Source organism: Haliotis asinina, chromosome 13 (genome assembly GCF_037392515.1).
Source record: "Haliotis asinina isolate JCU_RB_2024 chromosome 13, JCU_Hal_asi_v2, whole genome shotgun sequence".
In the NCBI taxonomy this organism is placed as follows: domain Eukaryota; kingdom Metazoa; phylum Mollusca; class Gastropoda; order Lepetellida; family Haliotidae; genus Haliotis; species Haliotis asinina.
Window position 1 is genome coordinate 3,046,394 of NC_090292.1, and position 11,739 is coordinate 3,058,132.

At 37.0% G+C, this 11,739-nt stretch overlaps 1 long non-coding RNA gene across 2 annotated transcripts; it reads right to left on the minus strand.

The window, feature by feature from the left end:
- Window positions 1-9,601: 9,601 nt before the first annotated feature.
- Window positions 9,602-10,775, minus strand: LOC137259206 (uncharacterized). 2 transcript variants are annotated; one of them, XR_010954697.1, is made up of 3 exons: window positions 10,709-10,775; window positions 10,115-10,180; window positions 9,602-9,650 (listed from the first exon to the last, which is right to left on the minus strand). It is a non-coding gene; the product is annotated as an uncharacterized lncRNA (long non-coding RNA). The 2 variants fall into 2 exon arrangements; XR_010954698.1 differs by lacking the exon at window positions 10,709-10,775 and adding an exon at window positions 10,606-10,630.
- Between the last annotated feature and the right edge of the window lie 964 nt (window positions 10,776-11,739).

The following is an 11,739-nucleotide window of genomic DNA, read 5'->3' on the forward strand; positions in this document are numbered from 1 at the left end:
CCCGGGACCTTCACGGGTCTGGTCACGTACGTGATTACATGTTTACAGTGATCAACAAAATGAATGTTGCATATATAGTTATGATATGTGGCATTAAATAGGAAAAAATGTTATGGATGTCAACATAAAGAAGTTCACATCCATAACATTTGTCGTATATTAGAATACCGACTTCTCATGCCTCTCAAGAACCTCATGTGGCATAATGGTGAAAACAGGGGATAACTGTATTGTGTTCGACGAACTGATGATGTGTACCGGTGGTTATATAATTCGTCAAACACAGTACTGCTATCCCCATTTTAATTCAACTCGTTTTAGGCTGTCTTTCGTCAAAAATAAAATCATTATTTATATCAGGTCAAAGTTTCCCGACGTCAAAAGTTAATCACACCACTCCTTGAACTTATACAATCGCCAGACAAATTAGTACCCTCCAACACGTTTGTTATGTGCACACTGACAATATCTGTTGTTCACTGGTAACGAGGGGGCCATGGGCTCATGTACCCTCGAGGTTTGTTTATGTTCCTCGAGCGAGGATTTCCGTGCTTCATGCGTGATTCAATGTTATTCGAGAGAAAAATGTACTACTATGAAACACCAGAAGAGTTCGGAATTCCCAGCGGTGTACTTTGAAAATAATACATCGCCTGCAAGTGGAGTACATTGAAAATAACAGAATAGAGCTTAGCCAATCAGAAAGCGACATTCATGTACGTGTGAGGTAAGATAATGATGAATAAACCATAGTTTTACAGTTAAAATGAATGGAATTAACATGAAACCGCCCTCTGGTTATCAGAAATGAGAGGGCGACCATTAATCCCGTGGATGCCACAGGGACATATATCTGACTGGCTGGAAATAAGATATACAGTAGGAATGGCCAGCCATTCGAATTCGAATGCAGCAGCCGATCGAATCCAGCCCAACGCTGGTGCTGTCAACGTGGCTGGAATTAATAAACCAATTCAAAAGGTAAGTTTTCGTCGTACTGGGTGATCCATGATTTTGGCGTGACATTGCGGAGGTAGCTGTTTTCGATGATTCGTGGCGTATAAGTTTTGAAATAATGATCCGATTGTGACCATTTATAGCTCACTTTGCAGGGAAATCATCTGGCTTTCGATCCGTTTGTCTCGACGGGGCCTTAAAAATATTTTACGCGGTAACATGTAACTTTGATCGGAGAGGGGGTGGTTTCTTCATTACATCCCTTTCCTTTTATATAGTACTAGGGTAGGGTCTATACACCTATATGTCTTTCGAACGCCGTTTCTAAGCGATACAAGTCCCTGTGATTGCACACTTACTGAGTCAATTTCCCATGTGAATATCATTCAAACAATCGAAACCTTTCAAAGATCATCCACATATGATATGATGTTGAACATGGATACATGTAGACACTGAAACCAGTTTCATGGAAAAATATCTGAACGATACGCATAATATACATCACAATACTGAAAGTCAATCAGCACGACATTGCCATTGTTGTTACACTTGTTCAACCGACCTTCACCTCAGAGAAATTGCCTAATATGTGCAACAACGTGACGTGTTGACGTGTGACATCACAACCTATGACCGATTTCTTTCAAAATGGCGGCTTCGCTGACAAGGGTACACAGGATTTTATGAGGACTCTTTTCTTGATTCAGGGATCTTTTGTACATAAAAGTGAGATGTAAGTAATCAGAATTATTCTAACTATCTGTGTATTGTTATATGTTTTTATCGTTTACATTGTAAATGACGGAAGACGCCAGAAATGCCGATAAGTTCCGTTGTCGTTCTGCGTGATTTTGCGTCAGTCATGGCGTCACACTGCACTGAAAGTTTGACAGTTTCTTATGAATTATCAAATGGTTGCTTTGTATCTGTGTTCAGTTTGCTATTTCTTGCTACGATATTCTTCCCCTGAATATTCTAAGCGTATTGAGCCATTGTAGGCAATGATTAGACAGCTGGATGTTGGAAAATTTCCGAAAATGCTAAGCAGTGTAAAATCGGATTTTTTGTTTGTTTACATTTCAAACAAGCGCTGTTTTTCGAACACAGCGTTCGTTTTCATACCCAGTAGCTTTCATTTCGTTTTATCTAGGCAGTTGGTATTGGCGACAAAGACCATTTGTAATTTCATTCTGAGATGTTTGGGGAGTTCAATGATGCATTTGTCGCAGCTGACTATGAAATATACGTGATGTGATAGGCGTCTCAATACCGGCCTTCTCGAAACGTGATTTTGTAAACACTATCCAGTATGGCGGAAAGCGCACTTCGGCGTGTATTTTCGAAAACATCCCAACCGATTCTGGGTTCATCGGCGACGGTTTAGAATTATCATAACTGGTTACATGAACACTTGACATCAGTGATCATTAATATGCTGTTTTTGAAATCCAGTACTCCAAGTAATTATCCGATTTTCACACTTCAAAACATACAGCAAATAACGCTCTGAATTACGATTTTGTACAGTTTGAAAAATGGCGACATTTACGATGAAGCCTATTTTGAAAGACGATTTTAACCCCCTGGATGCCGAGTTTTTTTTCAGGCGCACATTTTCATAAAGTTTGAAAAGTGAACGTTGTGCGAGATTTGCGCTCGCGTGGTCCGGGATCTGCGTACGGCTATGAAATTGCACAGACATGTAGGATATTTGATTTCCTATCCGTTGGTATAAATATAATTGCGGCTACCTCAGGCGTTGACACTGCTAAAAGTTGTCAAAAACTTTTGTGTGTGTTCAAAAACAGTAAATTTTTCAGTTTTTTATCATGCACCAATAAAAGCACTCTGCTACGATTTTTTTAATTTGGCATCTTTACGGGAAGTGTCAGCGAAGAAAATACAGCTTGATATCTGAACGACATAAGTGTATATGAAATGGATGTATGTGCTAATGCATAACGTCATACTCACAAAATCAAAAATGACCCGCAATAAATGTCAAAAATCGATTTTCTACTATGACGTCAAACGTCGACAGAGAGGTCATGCACGTATAAAGATAAGGGGGCATAACTCAGCTATGGTTTACATTAGGTCAATGTAACTCCGATCACGTGGAGAGAATTTGCTGTGGATATGGACAGTATATTTTCGTGATGTTTTGTTCACAGTGAACCAAACTATTCCAACACAAATTTCCCCAATGTGAGAGGATACCTTTTGGTAGTTTCACAATTTGTAAGAAAAGATGCAAGTGTACTACATCAAAAATCAGGCAATAGCGATTTGGATGTCCCTATCCGATACATATTTTAGTTCTTAGATTCCCATATTCTCCTGTTTGTGTATATGTATTTTTATTAATTTTCCATCATTATTAACGGAGTAACAGCAACATTTTCAAACGTAATGAAATAACCGAAAATAATGCAACATTTTAGTTGACGTCACATCATGTTTTGTGCATTTTGTGACGTCGGAAAAAGACGACTCTGGTTGCTGATTAGTATATATCTAACCTAATTTCCACTCAATGTGTAAAAGATTTCGACTTCTGTGTCAGAATTCAACACTTTTCAGCCAAAATATAAAATGAATGGTATTATCACTGAAATAGTGTCCTGAATATATCAACAATTACACGGTTTTACTACATATCTTATTGTGAGCAACATGCGCACCTGCCTAGCATCAATTTAGCATAAATGAAAATTTCACAACACCTGAATATTCATTGAGTATTCATTCAGGAAAAAGACTTTTCTTCTCATGATTATGAAATCAATTCCCTTCATAAGTATGCAATGAAAGGTACAAAGAGATCGATGTTTCAGTAAAGAAGTATTAGAAAATGGACGTAATGCTTGTCCAAATTAAGACTTGACCTGATGTATATATTTTTAACAATTTCCGTATAAATATTGTTTGAGTTAAACATTCTGCCATCAGATATATTTTAATCGCATTTGAATTGACTTTATTATCGAAAAACAATGATAATGAATCATGAAACGTTTTGACAAACTCGCACCTGGTCAATTAATATTGATAATAGTTTTGTCTATAAAACGACACGAACCAAAACAATGAACAAGACAATTCCTTTAAATAGTAGTATGTGTGCCCCTACATTTGATAAAATGTACAAGTCATTTTCATTAATATTATCCGTTTTACTTATAAGTTGGAATTAAATCGTTGTTTATTAACCTGTTCATATGAAACTGCAATATTTGTCCCAACGTACTGAATATTGCACATCACGGGAACTAAAGCACATGTTGCAGTAATGGCTACGTGTGATCTTCCAACACTTGTGTACAGGCTTAAAATGTGGTATAATACACTTATTTAGACAGTTTCCCATGTAAATATTATTCAAACAATCAAAAGCTTTCAAAGAATAAAAACGGATACCTTATATCCACACATGATATGGTGTTGAACATGGATATACGTAGATACTGAAATCAGTTTCATGAAAAAATATCTGAACGATGCGCAAAATATACATCACAATACTAAAAGTGCAATCGGAATGGTGTGGGCATTGTGTTTACTCTTGTTCAACCGACCTTCACCTCAAAGAAATTGCCTAATATGTGCAACAATGTTGACGTATGACATCACTACCGATCACCGATTTCTTTCAAAATGGCGGCTTCGCTGAGAAGGGTACACAGGATTTTGCGACGACATTTTTCTTGATTCAGGGATCATTTTGTAAATAAATGTGAGATGTAAGTAATCATAATTATTCTGACTATCTGTGTATTGTGATATGTTCTTATCGTTTACATTGTAAATGACGGAAGAAGCCAGAAATGCCGATAAGTACCGTTGTGGTTCTGCGTGATTTTGCGTCAGTCATGGCGTCACGCTGCACTAAAAGTTTGACAGTTTCTTATGAATTACCAAATTATTTCATTGTATCTATTTTCAATTTGCTATTTTGTGCCACGATACTCTTCCCCTGAATATACTGAGCGTATTGAGCTATTGTAAGCAATGATTAGAGGGCTGGATGTTAGGAAATTTCCGAAAATGCTACGCAGTGTAAAATTGGATTTTTTCTTTGTTTACATTTCAGTCAAGCGCTGTCTTTCGAGCACAGCGTTCGTTTTCATACAAAGTATATTTCGTTTCGTTTTGTGTAGACAGTTGGTATTGGTGACAAAGACCATTTGTAATTTGATTCTAAGATATATGGGGAATTCAATGATGCATTTGTCGCAGCTAACTATGAAGTATACATGATGTAATAGGCTTCTCAATACCGGCCTTCTCGAAACGTGATTTAGTAAACACTATCCAATATGGCGGAAAGCGCACTTCGGCGTTCGTGTAAGTGTATTTTCGAAAACATCCCAACCGATTCTGGGTACATCGGTGACGTTTCAGAATTATCATTCCGGGTTACATGAAAACCTGATATCAGTGATCATTAATATGCTATTTTTGAAATTCATTACTCCCAGTAATTATCCGATTTTCACATTTCAAAACATACTGCAAATAACGCTGTGAATCTCGATTTTGTACAGTTTGAAAAATGGCGACATTTACGAAGAAGCCTATTTTGAAAGGCGATTTTAAGCACTTTCGCTTGGTCTGAGATAATAGTGGATGGTATCAAGAAACTGGGAATTTTCCGCAGAATTCAAAACTGTGAAGTATTTATATATGCGTGGTATATTTAGAATTTTATTCGACTTCAAAGTGAGGGGTGAAGAGGAGGGACATATATGTCCCTGTGGCATCCAGGGGGTTAAGCACGTTAGCTTGGTCTAAGATAATAATGAATGGTATCAAGAAACGGAATTGTCCGCAGAATTCAAAATTGTGAAGTATATATATGTGCACGGTATATTTAGAATTTTATTGGACTTCAAATTGAGGGATGGAGAGGAAGCTCTGATCGAGGCTACGATTGTCGCAACTTCTGACGTAAGAATAAAAATGTCGTAAATGCATGTTTTGGAAGCTATCGTGACACTTACGGTATCTCAGCTTTGTCCAAAAAGCTGCTACTGGAACATACCTGTCGTAGCCTATATCTTGGTCGTATCTTCAAACAAGATGGCGGCCTACAGAGAGTTAGGATTGATTGATGAAGACGGAAATGAAGTGATAAAAGTTCCACGAGCGTTCAGAGACAGGACCCCTCGGCTGGACACGCTTGATGACGCCGAGCTCATTAGCAGCTACAGACTGCCGCGTATGGCCATCACACAGCTGGTTGACATGGTGGTGCCGTATCTCGGGCGGTACACCCGGCGTTCACGGTTCAGTGCCCCTGTCTCCAGAAATTTAAATATTAACCACATTACTGTTCCTATATCTTTTCATGATTAAGGTCAGTTTACATCGTGAAATTAACTGTTACAAAAACATTCCAATTTTTAGATATAGAGAAGTGACAGTAACAATTCAATACACAATGTTTACGTATGATTGTTATACTGACATATTTGTGTCACACTCTTGAAAGTTATCAAAACCTCCTTAAAATCATAAAGCTGATTAATTTGTGTAAAAATACAATAATAATTAATAATTTTATAGTTCTTCTGTCCCTGTTGCTGTGAATTTATGTTTCTCAAACCTTCAATTCTTTATAGATACATGTATGGAAATGTCAAAGTGTAATAGTCTCTTCTGTGAATGCATTGTTTCAGAAATGATACTGACAAGTTGATAAGTAAGATTAACAACAAATCATGTTAATATTCTTATTAACAGGTTTTTGAATGTCGTCTCCAAGTGGCCTGCATCGACACATGACTCGTTCATCCTGCACACTTCTGCCATTGGGACTGAGTTTGAGACTAAACCCCCGGACGTTTGGCTTCTTGGAGACTCAGGGTAAACGAATATTTTACATGCATTAACATTGTGATTAAAGATATTTTCAATGTTGATTGTAATAATTATCAAATAGATTTTTATATGTCCTTGTTTTGACAGGTACCCATGTAGGCCATGGCTGTTGACACCTTTCTTAAATACACACATCCAGGGTGAAGAGAACTACAACAATGCTCACAGTCGAACCCGGAATGTCTTGGAAAGAGCACTTGGCCTTTTGAAGTCAAGATTTCGGTGTTTACTTAGAATGTTATAGCCATTAACTTTTACATTGTCTCTTTTATAAAGTTTTTAAAAATATTTGAGAGTTTAAAATGTTTGGATGGTTTTAATCATGAATTATAATTAAATGCCAATAACTGTTGACAGTCGCCTCCACAAATCAACAGGAGCACTAGGGTACAGTGTGAAGGTTAGCCACAAGATAGTGTATAGCGCTGCGCACCTTCATAATCTTTGCATCTCACCTGACACTGCCACCTCCACCTGAGGCAGATGATAAGAATGTTGATGAAGAAGCACAGCAAATCCACGGTGCTGCTCCTGGTGCTGCTGATCAAGCTTGTAACCAATGTCTTCACATAAATGTCTCAAGTGCGCACACTAACAAATCAATTGTCAAGAATGACATCCTCTGTAAAATTATTAAACAAAATCAAATCACATAATCATAAATCGAGGTCACAATTTGCTTTATATCACCGATCATAAAGGATCTCTCCACTTTTACACCAAAGTAAATGGAATCTGAATGAAAGTAAGGCCGGTACGTTAACACTAGTCTGCTTGACATAATTCCAACATATGTCACTGACTTTTTCAATTTTAAAAATTCCTAAAGAATTAACAGTTTCTGGTCAAAATGTGCTTACCATGATAAATAATTACAAGTTCCTGCCAAATGTGATGAAAATCTGAACAAAAGTAAAGGTGTTCAGATCCGAACAAGAATTACTAGGGGTAGCAAGAACCAGGCACACATTCAAACAGATGGAAAAAAAAATATTCAATGAAAAAAAGTGTTCCAACTACAGCTGTCAATGTAATTTTATTCAGTATCACTTGCACTTGTTATTCAATGATTTGATTAATAGAATTTAATTACAGGAGACCGTGATAGGTTTGTATTCTTTTGCAGTGCCAGGCGATCCTCCTCAACCTGCAGATGGCGTGTCTCCACCATGAGAATTTGTTTCTGCACTTCCAGCAGCTCCTGCAGTTCGTTCACCTTCTTCTCCTCCAGCAACAGAATTTGACTCTTTGGTTTCACTGGATAAAATATTTTACATTTACTTCATAAGAATCACTGATGGGTTAGTTCTAAAAGTTTTGTTTAGTAGTAATGTATTCTGTCAAAGACATAACTGTTGTATCAAATCACAAACACAAACATCTCTCCGCAGCTTGGATGATATAAGAACCACTGTAGCCAGTGTAAAATACACTATTGATTATAACAGTCACTTACTTACACAAGGTATTTCTTCAGAATTTCATACACCTATGTATATTTCTTAGTAGATTCTCATTGCAAAGTTTTCTTTATGCAATTGCAAATTACCTTTTGCAGTTTCATTCTCAAGTGTGGTGCCAGGATTGGCCATTGGTGTTGGCAAGTCACCATCTGGAATGATTCAATTAAAATTGAAGGAATACAGATTTCTTTTTATTTTCAACATTATTTTATATATTTTTTATAATTACTGGGCTAGTTTCATATTACATATATGCTACTGTTATAATTAGATGCTATATCTCATGACATATGTTACCTTCAGAGGTGGGGTGTACATTTGTAGCTTGTGTAACAGTGACAGTGCCAGATGTAGATGCAGATGGTGTCACTGCTATGATGTCAGTCGAAGTCATTGCAGTAGCTTTTTCTGAAGGGACTGTGGCATCTGTAAAAATAATATTAGTTGTCTATAATGAAATTACATAACCTGAGTATGTTGGTCATTAGATACTGAATGCATGAAAAAGTGTTCAAAATGTTTTTAAAAATGATGTTTTTAACAGCCCATCGTTTGGAAATTAACAAATAAGCATAAGCAACATCTGTGGATATTGTTTTGATTATTTTTCATCAAGCTTAGCTGTAACTTAATTTGGTGATACATGTTCCATTAAAGACATATACTACTTGCTGGTGTAACCTTAAACCATTGGTTATGAGAGTCTTTGCACAGCAAAAATAACAGCGTTTCCTGACACCGGAAACCTAACTGAAACAAAATGGAAAGTTTAGTTTCAGGTAGGTTTCCGGGTCGTTTCTTTACGTTTCCATCAGGTTTCCGGTAAACTGGTTAATGCTGTTATCTACATTCAGATGCGAATTGTTAATAAATTGATATTGCTAACATCAGTTAACTACATTTGCGGATGATATGATCGTTGAATCTTGCTAAATTTTGTGTTGGGCTAGTGCACAAATACTAGTGAAAGCAGACTTAAACCTGAACTCAAATCGCCCTAATTACAAATTGACTACATAGTCATTTTTCTTCTAACTAACATTTTTCACTGTCAATACTGCCTTCACACCCGTCCACATGACATTTCGGCATCAGTGACAAAATCTAAAGGGAGAGAAAAAAATCAAATTTACCTACTGCAGGAACAACAAAAATAACAAAAACATTTAACTAGGAAAGAGGTCATGCTCAAAGCTCAGACATGTTATGATGTTAGAGATTAATACAAATCATATAAAAACCGTACTATTTTATGCCAAATAATTAACAATTACATGGTTAAGTGGCCCACCTGTGCGATTTGCATGGCGTTTGATGGAAGTGGCTTTCTTCCTGGTTTGTCTCCTGACAACGTGACAGATTATCATTAATGCAGTGATGCAAGTATACATGGAAAATCAGTCAATAACATCAAATTCAGGAAAACAATAAAATTCATGATTTATGCAAATTAGGTAACATTGTCAAAATTTGTGTTGAATGCACTTCTTCGTATCATATTGCTGCCAACATTCAAGATTCATTTTATTCTGGCAAGCAATATTGATGTTATGTGAGATAATAAACCTTTGGACGGATGAATGGACACATGGACAGATTATTGGAAAGACCTGCTGAGCGCTAGACTTTTATCCTTAAACTAGCCCATGAGCATATATGGTAGCGCCAGGAGGGAAAATGATCACATTTCTCGTAGGCCTATTTCTTGCATAAACTCCTATAATTATTTATCAATTCTATGAACTATACTTGAAACATAGTATTTCGATATATGGGATAACCACGTGTAAATGAATTAATACAAGTACTTCAAGTCTGTCCACTTCTTTTTAATTTCTTCCCATGTTCGGTGGACAGCACTGCTGGCATTTATTCTGCATAAAAGGAATAAAAAAGTCATTGGAGGCATCATATTTTTTAGACTGTGAAGCAAAAACCTTGAACAATGGGGTTGAGTTAATTGCAGTTGACAGAAATACAAGACACTATTATGGATGACAACTTGAACAAGGACTCATAGACTCTCAATCTATCAGCTGTATAAACAACCATGTACTGTTAAAACATTCCTCCTTTTCATCTCTCCTCTGTGATTGTACAAACCTAATTACATTTATGTGCTTGTATATACATCTTACCTCTCTGGCTTCATGTACCTATATATATTCTGCAATGTTACCTATGTTCATTATCCACCTGACGAAGGGGCAAGAATTAGCCTTGAAACGTCGTGTTAAAAGAATTAAAGACGTTGTCATCTATAATAGTGTCTTGTATTACCTCACCAACTTCTAAATACCTTTGAAGAAGTTCACAGAAAGGTTAATAATACAGACATCTGTGGTGTTCAGGTCGTTTTGTGGCCTATGCAAAAACAATCGAAAAAACGAGTGTCAACTCACATGGCAGTCACTTCGTCCCACGCTTTCCGTTTGCCTTTTAAGGTGACGGTTGATGCGAAACTGCTGGAAATTTATTGATATCGCTTCGACACCTCAGATACCAAGATTTCTGTCTCGGAAGCGGTCCAGTTGGCCTTCCTCGGTTTCTCGGCAATGATGAAAGAAGCGTCTGTCGGCGACTCCATGTTTGATTACATTCTCGTCTGCTTCAAGAGAATTCCGTGACGTCATTGGGATATCCCTTCTAATTTTAACTTCATTGAAAAAAGAGTTCCGATGAAAACTTACGACAATGTCGCAACATTTCCAAACTTGCGACAACTTTACGAGAGCTTCGAAAATATGTCGTATCTTATGCCTACGACTATCGTAACTTCTGGTGTAAGTTCTTGCGATCAGTCATAGCTAATTAAGAGCGCTTCGAAAATCTGGGTCCAGGAGCTTAGCAGTTCCTTTTTCGAGTGACCTCATAGCGGGTGACGGACAGTCAACGCATGCAGTAAACTCGTGTAAGTGCCACACACGGGTCAAGTGTATTCTTGGTCAAGGGAATAAAGTAACGTATCTACATTATTAATTATAACTACCACTATGAAGTTCAACCATACTACAGTCAATATAGAGGACTGATGACACATATCATTCTTACATGGTGGAGAAAATAGTAATAAACACGAACTACTATTAGTTAAATGGTATCCCGTGTATCGACTTTTATTTGGTTTATCATGAGCATATTTATACCTGTTGTTTTCAATGATTAATATCAGGGTTTAATTTACTATGCATGTATCAATACAAAGTTATAACTTTCCTTTGATTCCCACGAAACTATGTCTTTTATCATGCAGTGAAAGTGCAGTACAATTAGTCCTTCAAATAACTGAGAAGCTACTGAAAGTAACACACTAAAGACAATGACATAAAAACAGACTAATTCAACGCCCTTTAACACATCACCGGCAAACCCTGTGGCACAGAACTGTACATAAAACACAAAGACCTGAGGCAGCTGAACTTTCAACTAATTG